Here is a 15073-nt window from a genome sequence, read left to right as displayed (position 1 = left end):
TTCTCCTCCGGCTCCCATGGGTTCGCATGACCCTGCTAAGTGGGTGCTACACCTTGCTCAAGGCTGACCTGCTGGCCAACAGAGGGCCACCATCTTAACCGAATTTTACAGGAGCACCATTGAGAGCATCCTGACGAGCTGCGTCTCCATCTGGTCTGGGAGCAGCTGAGCATCGGACCAGAACTCCCTACAAAGGACTGTGAGAACAGCCGAGAGGATCATAGGGGTCTCCCTACCATCCATCGGGGACATTTACCAGGAGTGCTGCGTATGCAGGGCCCTTAGTATTATCAGAGATCCCACCCGTCCATCCAGCATCCTCTTTGACTTTCTACCATCAGGCAGGAGACTCCGATGCATAAAGACAAGAACAGTCAGGATGGGAAACAGTTTCTTCCCTCAGGCCATTAGGCTTCTGAACTCCCTGCCGCATCACATTTGAAATTTTACATTTCTGGCCAGAAGATACCTTCTGGCCAGCAATCCTCTGATTTAATCCTAGCCCAATCACAGGACAATTTACAACGTTCAATTAACCTACCAACCGGTACGTCTTTGGACTGTGGGAGGAAACTGGAGCAACCGGAGGAAACCCACGCGGTCATGGGGAAAATGTACAATCTCCTTACAGGCAGCAGCGGGAATTGAACCTGGGTTGCTGGTATTGTAAAGCTCTGTGCTAACTCCTGCACAAACATGCATCCCTGTTTTGCACCTGACAATATCTAATTTATGCACTCTACTTTGTTTATTTATGTGTAATTCATCAGTAGATTTTATTCTTACCTTCCTAAGTTATTGAGTTATATAGTATGTGTGTTATGTGGTTCGGGGAAACGATGTCTCGTTTGATGGTATACATGTAAACAGTTAAATGACAATAAACTTGGCTTGACTTGACTTACAGCTCCTCTGGCTGTCATGTATTTCTACATAAATAAATAAATGAAAAAGACAGCTATGCAAGTTGTTCATCATAGACAAGCTGGACTGAAGTCTCTGTGCTTCAAAGCTCTATAACTCCAATCTAAGTGGTGCAGATCTTGGTGCACAGGAGGGTTCCTGATGAAATAATCAAAATCCACTTCCACTTTAACAATAAGAACTCATCGAGACCACAGGAGATGTTTTTCCAAGACTGAGAATTGGAAACAAGAAACGCCGGTGGCTGAGGTTTGAGTCAGAGAGCAGCTTCTGATTAACGTCATGCAGTGGTGATTGAACTGCCCTGTGTTCTCGCCGCACGTGGCGCTGCTCAGCCATTGGCCTCCTGCTCAATCAGACAGCCAATCACGGAGGGGGGAATTACTCTGCAGAGTGCCGGGAGCTGCAGGTTATCTGAGATTGCTTCTCCCAGAGTGCAACTGATTATCTTGGAGAATTCATAATCTAAGAAATCTAAGTTTTCTGATAACTCTTCCTATATCTCCTGAAGTGTCAGAGTTCACTGACGAAAGGAAGAGATGCAGAAACTTGTAGAAATTCTTGAAGGGAGGTGTTGTAACGCGAGCAAAGTCAACAAAGAGATGGAGCTTGTGGATATAAAAGTAGACATTTGATATGCTAAAGATCAAAAGACAATTCTATAGTTACCATGTATCTACAATGCTTCCTTTGAATTACATATAGTTTCCACACACTTCCTTCTTCACACCCACACTCCAGACGCCCAAAATGAATGTTAGTCAAGTCAAGTCAGGTCTCTTTTTATTGTCATTTCAACCATAACTGCTATGTACAGTACATAGTAAAAATGAGACAACGTTTCTCAGGACCATGATGTTAGATGACACAGTACAAAAACTAGACTGAACTATGTAAAAAAAAAACACAGAGAAAAAAACCCAACTATACTAGACTACAGACCTACCCAGGACTGCATAAAGTGCACAAACCAGTGCAGGCATTACAATAAATAATAAACAGGACAACAGGGCAGTGAGATGGAACTGCTCATCAGTCATCTATGTCATGGTTTTTTGATTTTGCACCAGCGGTACAGTGCAATACTTAAAATCACTACAAGACCATCCAAATTCTTAGGCACCGTGTGTGTGTGTGTGTCTAAGACTTTTGCACAGTACTGTATAATATTAACTCCATGAATTCTATGAAAGATTGACAGTTTCTTTCTCCATGGATGCTGCCTGACCTGGTGAGATACCCCCAGCTGCCCCCGACTTTATTTCAGGATTCCAGCGTCTGCACGATTTTGCTTTCCCACCCACAGACGGAGCTGCGAATTGTGGAGTGATTAGCTGGACAAGATGTCTTTTATTTTCACCAGCCTCTGATCTAATAATTCCCTTGTAAAGTTCTTTAGCGTAATTACTGACTTCGGAAAAAGTTCACTCCACTTGCATTTGCTTAAATTTAATTGAAGCGAAATGAAGGAAACCGTATTCTGAACACAACTGTCTAGACAGTACAAAGCAGCTACGATGCACTGTCACTAATGCTCTATATAATTTGCTTCTTAATAGCCTCATTCAGCTAGGGATAATGCACTTCTCAGTGCATGTAATGAGACTCTGCATTATTTTCTGTAAAAATCCCTGTGTCCGTTTTTTTTCATCAGATTCAATAAAAGATTCTGTTGCCACAGTTTCAAAGCAGCATTTGAGTACTCTTTGCCCACACAGCCGGAGTCAATAACCTGCTTCAACATCATGAAGTTGATCTGCTCACGATCGAGTTACTGTTTGTGGGATCACGCTGTGCCCATATTGGTCATCAAATCCCAGAATGCCATTCTTCTGTGTTCCATTGCCTTCTCTGCTGAAAAAAAATAGGATTAGCTTTATTCATCGCATGTACATTGAAACTTTGAAACATAGAGTGAAATGTCAAACACGAGGAAATCTGCAGATGCTGGAAATTAAAACAACACACACAAAATGCTGGTGGAACGCAGCAGGCCAGGCAGCACCTATAGGGAGAAGCACTGATGACGTTTCGGGCCAAGACCCTTCGTCAGGACACAGAGTGAAATGTGTTATTTACAGTGCTGTGCAAAAGTCTTATGCACGTATATATAGCTAGGGTGCCTAAGACTTTTGCACAGTATGTAGTAATTTTATATATTGCATAAAGAATCATGACAGATGTGAGTGATGATAAACCTGATTCTGATCTGGGTCTCTAATGTGGACTGCGAGTGGGAAGGGGGCAGGGAGAGGGGAATCACGGTTGGGAAAAGGAGAAGGGAGATGGGAGGGAGCGGGAAGCACCAGAGGGACATCCTGTAATGATCAATAAACCAATTGTTTGGAATCAAATGACCTTGCATGGTGTCTCATGACTGGGTGTGTCCGCACCCGCCCCGGGCATGCCTTCTCTGCCTCATGACCCACCTCCCTCCCCTGGTGCACAAATCTCGCCATTCCCAGCATCCTTGGCTTCCACCATATTTACAAACTTGCTCTCCGCCCCACACTGACAAATGTGGCACCGTGCATCAATGGCCACACAGTTCGAGGATGTGCCGGGGTCAACCCTCAAGCATCCGGGAGAACCCTATGCATTCACTGGGGGAGCATGCAAACTCCACACAGAGAGCACCTGCTGCCCACCACACCGTACCAAAAAAACTGTGACCACACATCACCAGTCTGCATGCCAAATAATTTGCCATCCAGCCACACAAGCTGAAGTGGGCACCAATGTTACGTTGAAGTTGAATAACACATTGGTGAGGCTTAATTTGGAGTATTGTGTGAAGTTTTGGTCACCTACCTACAGGAAAGATGTAAATAAGGTTGAAAACGTGCAGAGAAAATTTACAAAGATGTTGCCACATCTAGAGGATTTGAGCTATAAGGAAAGATTGAATAGAAACATAGAAACGCAGAAAATCTACAGCGCAACACAGGCCCTTCAGCCCACAAAGCTGTGCCGAACATGTCCCTACCTTAGAAATTACCAGGCTTACCTATAGCCCTCTATTTTACAAGCTCCATGTACCTATCTAAAAGCCTCTTAAAAGACCCTATCACATCCGCCTCCACCACCGTTGCCGGCAGCCCATTCCACGCACTCACCACTCTCTGAGTAAAAAACTTACCCCTGACATCCCCTCTGTACCTACTCCCCAGCACCTTAAACCTGTGTCCTCTTGTGGCAACCATTTCAGCCCTGGGAAAAAGCCTCTGACTATCCACACGATCACTGCCTCTCATCATCTTGTACACCTCTATCAGGTCACCTCTCATCCTCCATCGCTCCAAGGAGAAAAGGCCGAGTTCACTCAACCTATTCTCATAAGGCATGCTCCCCAATCCAGTCAACACCCTTGTAAATCTCCTCTGCACCCTTTCTATGGCTTCCACATCCTTCCTGTAGTGAGGCGACCAGGTCTGAGCACAGTACTCCAAGTGAGGTCTGACCTGGGTCCTATATAGCTGCAACATTAATAGATTAGAGCTTTATTCCTTGGAACATAGAAGATTGAGAAGATATTATATTGCACTAATCTTAACCGGACATTTATTGTATTTGTCATACTATCAAGACATAGTCTTGACCAATTTGCTTCTTCAATTTTAATATTCAAGTCACTTTCCCATTTTTGTCTTGACTTATGGACTCCTTGTTTAATTGCCTGTTTTTGAATCAAGTTATACATACAAGAAATAAATTTTTTAATCTTTCCTTTTTGAATTAAAGTTTCTATTTCATTAGATTTCGGCAATAACATTGTTTGACCTAATTTTTCTCTTAAATAAGCCCTTAGTTGGAAGTAACAAAAAAGAGTTTTGTTTGATACATTATATTTATTCTTTAATTGATCAAATGACATTAATATACCTCCTTCAAAACAATCTCCTATATATCTAATCCCTTTTTGAAACCAATTATATAAAAGTTGATTATCCATTGTAAAAGGAATAAGTCTATTTTGAATTAAAGATCTCTTTGCTAATAAAGATTTCTTTGTCTCATCATCAACATTTATCTTATTCCATAAGTCAATCAAATGTTTTAATATAGGAGATTCTTTCTTTTCCCGTATCCATTTAGATTCCCATTTATATATAAAATCTTCTGGTGTATTTTCTCCTATTTTATCTAGTTCTATTCTAATCCATGCTGGTCTATCTTTCTCAAAATTTTTTTACATCAATTATATATTACACCACAAAAAATAAATAAATTATACCCAAATTTATCCGATCAGTGTTTCCAATGTAACCAAGAAATCGGTACTTTTTTACATTCTACTTGGTCTTGTTCTAAAATTCAACCTTTTTGGACAAATTTAAGAGTTTTATTGGAACAAATTATTGGAACACAACTTCCACATAATCCAATATTATTTTTACTAGGCAATATTGAAGGGATAAAACCGAAACCCAAATTGAATAAGTATCAGAAAGAATTTATAAAAATTGCACTGGCAGTAGCCAAAAAGGCTATTGCAGTTACTTGGAAATCAGATACATATTTAAGTATAGATTGTTGGAAGAAGGAAATTTATAGCTGTATTCCATTTGAAAAGATTACTTATAATTTAAGAGATAAATATGAAAATTTTTTGAAAATTTGGCGCCCTTATTTACAAAAGACAGGATTAAATATATAGGTGCTCCGAAGATGAAATAATTGGTTATTTGGGGAAAGAAATATATATACTAAAGTTATTACGAACTCCATGGAGCATGTGGGGATCTTCCGATATCCAGGCACTTTCTTTTTTTTTCTTTCTTTCTTTTTTCTATAGGGGTGTTAGGGGGGAGGGGTTAAGGGGAGGGGGAAGGGTATATATATATTTTTTCATATATTTTCTTTTATTTCTGTAATTATTTGAAAACCCAATAAAAAAAGTTTATAAAAACAAAAAAAAGATTGAGAAGATGTAGAGGTATACAAAATTACGAGGGGTATAGACAGGGTAAATGTAAGCAGGCTTTTTCCACTGAGGTTGGATGGGACTACAACCAGAGGTCATGGGTTAAGGGTGAAAGGTGAAAAGTTTAAGAGGAACATGAACGGAAACATCTTCACTCAGAAGGTGGTGAGAGTGTGGAATGAGCTGCCAGCGCAAATGGCGCATGCAAGCTTGATTTCAACTTTCAGGCGAAATTTTGTATGGGTTCATGGATGGTAGGGGTATGCACAGATGCTGCTCAATTAGAGCAGGCAGTTGAAATGGCTTGGCACAGACTAGATGGGCTGAAGGGTCTGTTTCTGTGCTGTACCTTTCTACGGTTCTATGACCAAATAACATGGTGGGGGGGGGGTAGTCTGAAATAGTTTTGGCACGGGATTCCAGTGCTCATTCAATAATTTGCTCTATAACGTATTCAGTCTGTCTCCCCCCCCAAACACTGACACACCAATCTCATCATGGAGGAAGCGGGGCGGCACGGTAGTGTGGCGGTTAGCATAATGCTTTACAGTGCCAGCGACCTGGGTTCAATTCCCGCTGCTGTCTGTGAGGAGTTTGTGCATTCTCCCCCTGTCGACATGGGTTTCCTCCGGGTGCTCCAGTTTCCTCCCACAGTTCCGATGGTTGGTATGTTAAATGGTCATTGTAAATCATCCTGCGATCCGGCTGGGGTTAAATTGGGAGATTGGGAGCTTGAAGGGCTGAAGGTCTTGCTCCTCGGTACTTCTCAATACATAAATAACTCTCAAGGAACTTGAAGTTTCAAACCCTTTAAACCTCAACATTGTTGATGTAGACAGGAGTTGTGGCCGGTTGATATGTTAACAGCTACCCGAACTGTGTGTTGATAAGCATATAATTTTCCTTCTGAAATGTGAACTCTCCACAAATAATTCCTGACCTGCTGGGTGTTTCTGGATTATACTGGAGCTGGAGATTCTGACAGCCTTCTAAATGTCACCAATACCAAATGACAGGAGGAAAGTTTGTGCTTTCTGTTGAAAATTGCATCTTGCAGGACTGCAAATTGATGCTTTAATCATTCATGTGTCACTGTTGGCTCAGCAGGCAACACTGTTGTCTCGAAAGCTCGTGCGTTCCAGTACCATACCTGAGTCTGGAACACAAGGTTCCAGATGATGTGCGTGTAATGCCCTGGTTAAGATTTCTACCGCTACGCTGTAGGTATTTCATTTCAGCAGGTTTCTGTAAAAGCAGTATGCCCTGCTGGTTATATGCTTCGGTTTCGGCTAGAGATACGACGCCACGTTGTCCAACTTAGGAATGTTGTGTCAGCCAATCAGGATGGTGGGATCGGGAGAAGGTTCCAGAGAGAGCTGGGCGGAGAGAGGTACGTGATGGACAGTAGTCTGGTTTGGAGCTTTTTCGTGCGGGACGGAGGGGAAGATGCCGCAGAATGCCATTGGAAGGAGAGTCCCCGTTGCTCAGAGCACTTTGTGTAGATGAATGGCTCCAAGGAGGAAGGGCCAACACTCCTGAGAGAGAGTCAGCTTGTTTGAGATTGACTTTGAGGGACGTTCGGAATGTAGCATGTGCTTTCTCGCAGACCGCAGGCCCTGTGCGGGAGTAAAAGATGACTCCAGTCGGACTGGTTTAACTGTAAAGGGCCTCTTTTATTTTATTTTCCCTTTCCTATGAAGTGTTTAATAAAGCTCAAACTTGTAAATATTCTTTATAATTTTATGGTGCATAGTCTGTTATTTCTTGTGTGTTTACACAGCATTCGCTGGAATCGAGGTTTCTTTAATCGGAACATCACGATGTAACGCTGGTTTTCTAAAGCACTGGTGAGGCCTCACTTGGAGTATTGTGAGCAGCTTTTGGGCCCCTTATCTTAGAAAGGATGTGCTGAAAGTGGGGAGGTTTAAAAGGAAGTTCACGAAAATGATTCCAGGGTTGAAAGGCTTGTCGTATGAGGAGTGTTTGATGGCTCTGGGCCTGTACTCACTGGAATTCAGAAGAATGAGGGGTGACCTCATTGAAACTCAGAGAAGTGTGAAGGGATGCACTTTGGGTAGCAAAACTAGGAATGGACATACGCAGTGGCTAATGAGGCCCTGGATTATGTTACAGAACAGAGAGACCCTGGGAGACAAGTAGAATGTTCCTTGAAAGCGGCAGCAGAGATAGGCAAGGTGGGGAATAACAAAAATGTAGGCACGTTTGCCTTCATTGTACAGTGCACTGTTGGGATGTCATGTTACAGCAGTACAAGACATTAGTGAGATGAGTGTGACTACCCTTGGAGTACTGTCTGCTGTCCCAGTTGTTGTACAGCAGGAAGAATTGCACTAAGCCAGAAATAAACGCAGAAAAGATTCATGAGGGAGTTACCAGGACTGGAAGGGTTGAGTTAAAGGTTCAATGTTCGAGGTACATTTATTATCAAAGTATGCATGCACAACACAACTCTGAGATTCATCTTCTCCAGACAGCCGCAAAACATAGAAAACCATGGAGCCGTTCAAAGAGAAACTTTAACCCGCTCCCCACTTGCAAAAAAAAAACAAATCACAAAAACAGCAACAAGGACATCAAACCCTAACTCACGTGCAAAAAAAACCCAAACAAATTGCGCAAACAGCACCAGGAACATCAAACCTTAAACCCCACTCCCTATGCAAAAAAGCAAAACAACTTGCATAAACAGCAACAAGAATATCAAACCCCCAAGCCCCAAATTCACCCCATGAGAAAAAACAAACAAATCATGCAAACAGCAACAAGAAAGAATGGGCGTAAACACAGAATATAAAAGCATAAAATGGAAAGAAAGATTGGAAAGGCTATGATTGCTTTCCCTGGAGCAAAGGAGGCCAAGAGGTGACCTTACTTATAAAATTATGAAATTATAAATGATTTCTAAAGTCACAAGGGGCACAGGTAACGATGGAGAGGGTTGTGAGTTCCTGCGATCTCATGGTCAATACCATCTGGAGTTTAGCTATCTGGCGCTTCGCTCCTGGTAAAGGTTACCCTTGACTGTATGGCCAAGGAGGAGGTTTCTGACAAAGATCAATCCTTCCAAGTCCTCAACAGTCAGGGCTTTCCAAACCGGAGTCCTTAGACCTTTTTCTTAATGGGGTTGGTCCATGGCATATGGAACCCCTATCAATGGTGGAGCTGTCAGAAGATGATGACACATCACAACGGCAATGAAGATGGAGGAAGGTTGCAACAATGGAAGGTCCCCAGTCATCTTGCAAGATCTGTCCCTTGACCGATGCATCAGCCTCCCCAAGTTAAACAACGTCAATCAGAAGTCCGGGTCCGAATGCCTGAGGCCCTAGTTCTGCTGGTCCACCGGGGAAGTTGAAGGCCTGTGGTCTCCATGGCGACCGGAGGCCTGCCCTGGTATTGGAGAGCTGTCTGCACGTGTGAATGGGTGGGTGGGCGAGCAGGAGGGAGGAAAAGTGGCTCGGTTTACGGGTGTGCTGTTATTGCGATGTGCGGGCTGCCCCCAAATTGTGTTGATCATGAAGACACATGATGCATTTCACTGTTTGTTTTGGCATGCATGTGATAAAATATATCTGAATTGGATCCAAATGCAGGCAAATAGGACGATCTTAGGAAGGCACATGGGTCAGCCTGGAAGAGTCGGTGGAGCTTAGGAGGGACAATGGCGCCTGACAGCGACTCCTTTGCTTGCATCTTCGGAAACAGCTCTATTTCCACCTTTAATATCTTTATTTTTCCCTTTCAGGGTTCTTTTGAAGACCCTGACCTGCAGTTCCATGCTGATTTTGGTCCTTTGCGGGAATGGGACCCGTTCTCAGGGTTCCATGACTGGCCGTTGTTCGACGCGCCAAGGATTTGGCCTCAGGGTTTCGATCGTGTTCGGAAGCCTAAGATCCTGAGGTTCTTGAAACGGGCGGATCGAGGGTTGGTGTCACGGCAGGAGACTCGTGTGTCAGCGGGGAGGCTGGAAAATCTTTCGCTGTGGGCCCGAAGACCCGAGGTCTTTGCGATCTTTGGACGCAGAGCTCGAAAAAAGGGACGAAGTGGACTTTTTAGCATCATAAACCAGCGGGTTCTTGTTTTGTCTCCCGTTCGCTGTGAAAATGGGGGACTCTTCTCTCTCCCTTGCCAGGGAGAGAAGAAAACCTGTGGTTTGTCGAATGTTGGATGAAACTTTGGTACGTGTCTTTGCTATTGCTTAGCTCATGCTTGGGCTCCGTGACTGTACTGATTCGCCATTTTTTTGCTGGTGGGGTGAGGGGGGATCGTTGCTCGCCACTGCTTACGCGCGGGAGGGGGGAGCTGGGGGGGGGCTTTGGGGTTCTCATGTTTAACTGTCGTTCATTCTTTGGGCCACTTCTCAGTTTTCATGGATGTTTTTGCAAAGAAAAAGGTTGTATGTATATTGTATACATTTACAATATACATTTTCGGATGTATATTGTATACATTTCTCTGACATTAAATTCGACCTTTGAACCTTTGAAACACTGACACCTCTCTGCTTCGAGGTCAGGACAAACTTTGTAGCGATTACTGGATGCTTCCCAGCCGGCCGGTAGTGTACAGGCGTTGACACTGGACTTCGAGAGGTCCTGGGTTCGAATCCGGTCAGCTCCTTCTGTGCTGGGTGTCGAGCTAGTGGCTCGGCCTCATAAAAGAAATGAGCCAAAAACAGTAGAGAAATGGCAAGGTTGAAGCCCGATGTGCCGGGAGGCGCAGAAAGAAATAACTGGATGTGTGGGACTTGAACAATCTTCCAGTTGCCAAGCCAAGATTCGAACTCACTGAGCCAGTGACCTGCCTTCTCTTTGTTCTTTGCATCAGTACCGTTAATATAAAACGCAACATAAGTACTTTGTTTACAGGCAGACGCACTCACGGTGCTCGCATTAATGAAAACGCGAGTCCATAATTAGCAGATTGGAACGTTTCTAAACCCTCTGCTCAATATTAATTAAACCAATTAATGTTCGGAATATGAGGGGAGCAGGCACAACCACATATTCTTTACAGAACAAATGGTCTCCCTCGTCAGAGGCAGTAAGGATGAGTTCACCAGTAGCAAACAACGTGTGCAAAATGGGATATGAGAAAAAGCATGCCATTCGGCCCATCAAACTGATAGTTCTATCTTCAACAAAACACAGACTAGAGTAGCATAGGAACAGGTCCTTTGGCAATGAATGTCCTTGAAGGAGTGGGATTTCTTATGGCTCTAGTGGCTCCTTTCTGCTCTCCTTATGCTAACATTCTGAAAATATGATTAATCTTTTGGTCAAATATCAAGAACCGTTTTATTTGGAATGTAACATCAGTACAATGAGTGTTTCCATGGTGATGTTGTGTATTCAAGAATAGAGACTTATTATCATAGTGGAAGCGGACGAACTGAAAAATTCATCATAAGACCAAATGACATAGTAGGAACACAATGAGGCTATTTGGCCCATTGAGTCTGTTTCATCACGGCTGATCCAGTTTTCCTCTCAGCCCTAATCTCGCGCCTTCTCTCAGTGAATTTTGATGCCCTGACTAATCAAGAACCTATCAAACTCTGCCTTAAATACACCTCCACAGCTGCCTGCGGCAACGTATTCCACAGATTCACCACTCTCTGGCTAAAGAAATTCACCTCCTCTCTGTTCTAAAAATGTCCCTTTATTCTGAGGCTGTGACCTCTGGTCCTAGACTCCCCAACCACAGGAAACATCCTCTCCGCATCCACTCTATCGAGACCTTTCGATATTTGATAGGTTTTAATGAGGTCACACCTCATTCTTATATATTCCAGCACGTATAGGCCCAGGGCCTTCAATTGCTGCTCCTACAATAACTCTTTCATTGCTGGAAGATTCATGAATCTCCTCTAAACCCTTTCCAAGGTCACACATCCTTCCTTTGACAAGGACCAGAACTGTTAATATCCTGTTAATGTTGAGAGGCCTCAGAGGTAGGGGAGTGTGTGGTGGGAATTAAGGTTAAAGTTACAGTCTGTCCCGGTGCTTCATGGCGTGAAGCGTCTGAGAGTACGAGACTCTTCCCCCAGATAGGTCGCCAGTCTATCGCGAGGTTAACCCCCAGCATTTTGCCGGTACCCATTTTCAGCTGGGTGGACTGGAGCAATGTGTGGTTAAGTGCCTCGCTCAAGGACTCAACACGCTGCCTCGGCCGGGGCTCTAACTCACGACCTTCAGATCGCTAGACCAACGCCTTAACCACTTGGCCACGCACGTGTGGTAGGAATGGTCTTCGACTGTGTGGGCAATGTTATCCCAGTGAGAAGTGAGAAAGGAGACTGTGACAGAGTCCATTGAGGGGAGAGTTGTGGGCCACTGGAGGGGGATGGTTTCATACTCGTCTATCAGCACCTCAGACTGACCGATAATGAGACTTCCACAGTCAGGTCTAACACCACCAGCATATGTTTGAAATTTGTTAACTTTGTGGTGGCAGTACATTGCAATACATGATGAATGTAGAAAAAATAAGTAAATCAGTTACATTCAGTATATATGCGGACATTAAGTAGTTAAATTAAAAATAGTGCAAAAATAGAAATAAAAAAGTAGTGAGGTAGTGTTCGTGGGTTCGACGTCCATTCAGGAATCAGATGGCAGAGGGGAAGAAGCTGTTCCTGAATCATTGAGTGTGTGTCTTCAGGTTCCTGTACCTCCTCCCTGATGATAGCAATGAGACGAGGGCATGTCCTGGGTGGTGGGGGTCCTTAATGATGGACGTCGCCTTTTTGAAGCATCGCTCCTTGGAGATGTCCTGGACACTACAGAGGCTAGTGCCCATGACGGAGCTGACAAAGTTTGTAAGTCTCTGCAGCTTATTTCGATCCTATGCAGTAGCCCCACCATTCAAGACGGGGAACCAACCTGTTAATTACTGAGGACTATGATCATGAGCTGCCATCAGCTCGATGGGCAGAGCGACCTCTTTCACGGTGTAATAAGGACCCGCACAGACTTTACTAACCTATGTTCAATATAATGAAAAACAAGAATGTAATCCTTTAAAAGTTTAAATTACTTTCTCTAATAACTCCCTTCAAAATGAAGATATGTCTGATGTTTAGTCAAGGGCGAAATGAAAGAGCTGGCTGGTGATTGAATGCCCAAGGAACTTATTTCGATAAGGGACATTCCCAATGGCAAGTCAATTGAAAATCCGACATGTTGCTTGAATACGCCGCACTAATAAAGCTGATCTTAAAGATCTCTCAGTTAGCTGAGGCTTTATAAGGCAAAGGCCAGGCCACGTTTGGAGTTCTGTGAGCAGTTTTGGGTCTCATAACTAAGAAAGGATGTACTGGCATTGGAGAGGGTTTAGAGGAACTTCACACGTGGCAGTAATGCAACGGGGGGGGGGGGGGGATGCCAACTGCCGTAAAAACTCAAGGAAGAAGAAGGGACTTCACAAGAATGATCCCAGGAACGAAAGGGTTAACATTTGATGACTCTAGGCCTGTACTCACTGGAGTTTAGAAGAATGGTGGGGTGGTGGGGGAGTGGCATGTTGAAACCTATTGAATATTGAAAGGCCAAGATAGAATGGGCATACAGGGGATGTTTCCAATTGTGAGAGAGTCTAGTACCAGACAGAACAGCATCAGAATAGAAGGACGTCCCTTTAGAACAGACTTACTGACTTACTGCCTGTAACGCAGCAATGAAGGCCCTCTGTCTCTGTCCCCCTGTCCCTGACAGGGATTGCTGTTACCGTAACAGTTTCGTTAGCCCGGAGCTGGACCCCCAAACCTTAGTCTGGCCTCAACCCTTTGCCCTGTTTGGCATGGGCGACCCTACAAGAACCCTGACTCCAGCCAACGTAGCTCATCCGGGTCATTGAGGCACGCAGGCCTCCAGACCCAACGACAAGATTGAGTTAACAAGCTGAGCCCCCACCCGGGACTTGCAAGGCTGGCGGTCGTGAAAATCAAGAGTAATCTACTGACTCGATGAAGGACTAAGAACGTGGCCAAGACCAGGCGCAATATGGGTTTTTGACGGTCAAGGACAGACAGAGATGGAAGACCGTCATTACTTCCCTACAACACCCCCACCCTCTGAACAACATATGCACATTTACACGTCCCTGTTACAAAAGAACGGGTATAATCTGTCCTGTACAGCGGAAAAGGATGCCATAACGTCAACCCAAATGCATCAGCTTGGTTTAGGATCCATTATGTGAAATGTATGGGGGAAGACATTGAAGTGTGTGCACTCTGCTTTACAGTGTGTGTGTGTGTGTGTGTGTGTGTGTGTCTCCCTCTCTCTCTGCCCCTCTCCCCCTGTCCCTCTCATGTGTGTGTGTGTGTCTCTCTCTCTCCCTCTCTCTGTGCCCTCTCCCCCTGTCCCTCTCATGTGTGTGTGTGTGTCTCTCTCTCTCCCTCTCTCTGTGCCCTCTCCCCCTGTCCCTCTCGTGTGTGTGTGTGTGTCTCCCTCTCTCTCTGCCCCTCTCCCCCTGTCCCTCTGTGTGAGTGAGTGAGAGAGTCTACATGTGTGTGTGTGTGTGTATGTATGTGTCTCCCTCTCTCTCTGCCCCTCTCCCCCTGCCCCTCTCATGTGTGTGTGTGTGTAAGGAGTGTGTTTACCAAGAGCTCTCTGTCACCAATAACATGGGCATGGCAGGGGGATGGGGGGGGGGGGGGCTATACCTGTGCAGTATGCCTCAGTGACTCTACGTTTAAATTCCGCTCAGTAAAACGTCCAATATTTGCAGACGCCATTAGGATGGAGGTCTGAAACTCGGCACATTATATAACTGTAATCATTGCTTTCATCGGAATCTTCAAAGAGTTTTTTGAAGGCAATCAGCAAAGATAACCAAATTGCAAGCAAAATGCTGCTTATCAAATTACCTGCAGAGGCTGTTGTGTTGAGTTCGCTGATCAAACCACTGTTACAAGAGAGTGAGAAGTGTCTCACCCTCCTCAGAATAGACTGTTACATATTCATGTTCCCCCTTGGATCAATTTACTTTGAGAATACCCTGCCTTGAATTGGCCAATAATGTTAATATTTTGTCCTATAAACTACGTATAATTACCTTATTTTAAATTTATAGATGGTCGAACAAAGAATATCACGGGCCCTTCGGCTCACTATGTTCTGCTGACTCCAAGATCAATCTAACGCTTCCGTCCTACATAGCCCTCCATTTTCCTATCAACCACGTGCCTACCTAGGAGTT

The sequence above is a fragment of the Hemitrygon akajei genome, chromosome 25 (genome assembly GCF_048418815.1).
Source record: "Hemitrygon akajei chromosome 25, sHemAka1.3, whole genome shotgun sequence".
Lineage (NCBI taxonomy): Eukaryota > Metazoa > Chordata > Chondrichthyes > Myliobatiformes > Dasyatidae > Hemitrygon > Hemitrygon akajei.
The sequence above is the reverse complement of the archived record's forward strand: the minus strand, read 5'-3'. Positions refer to the sequence as shown.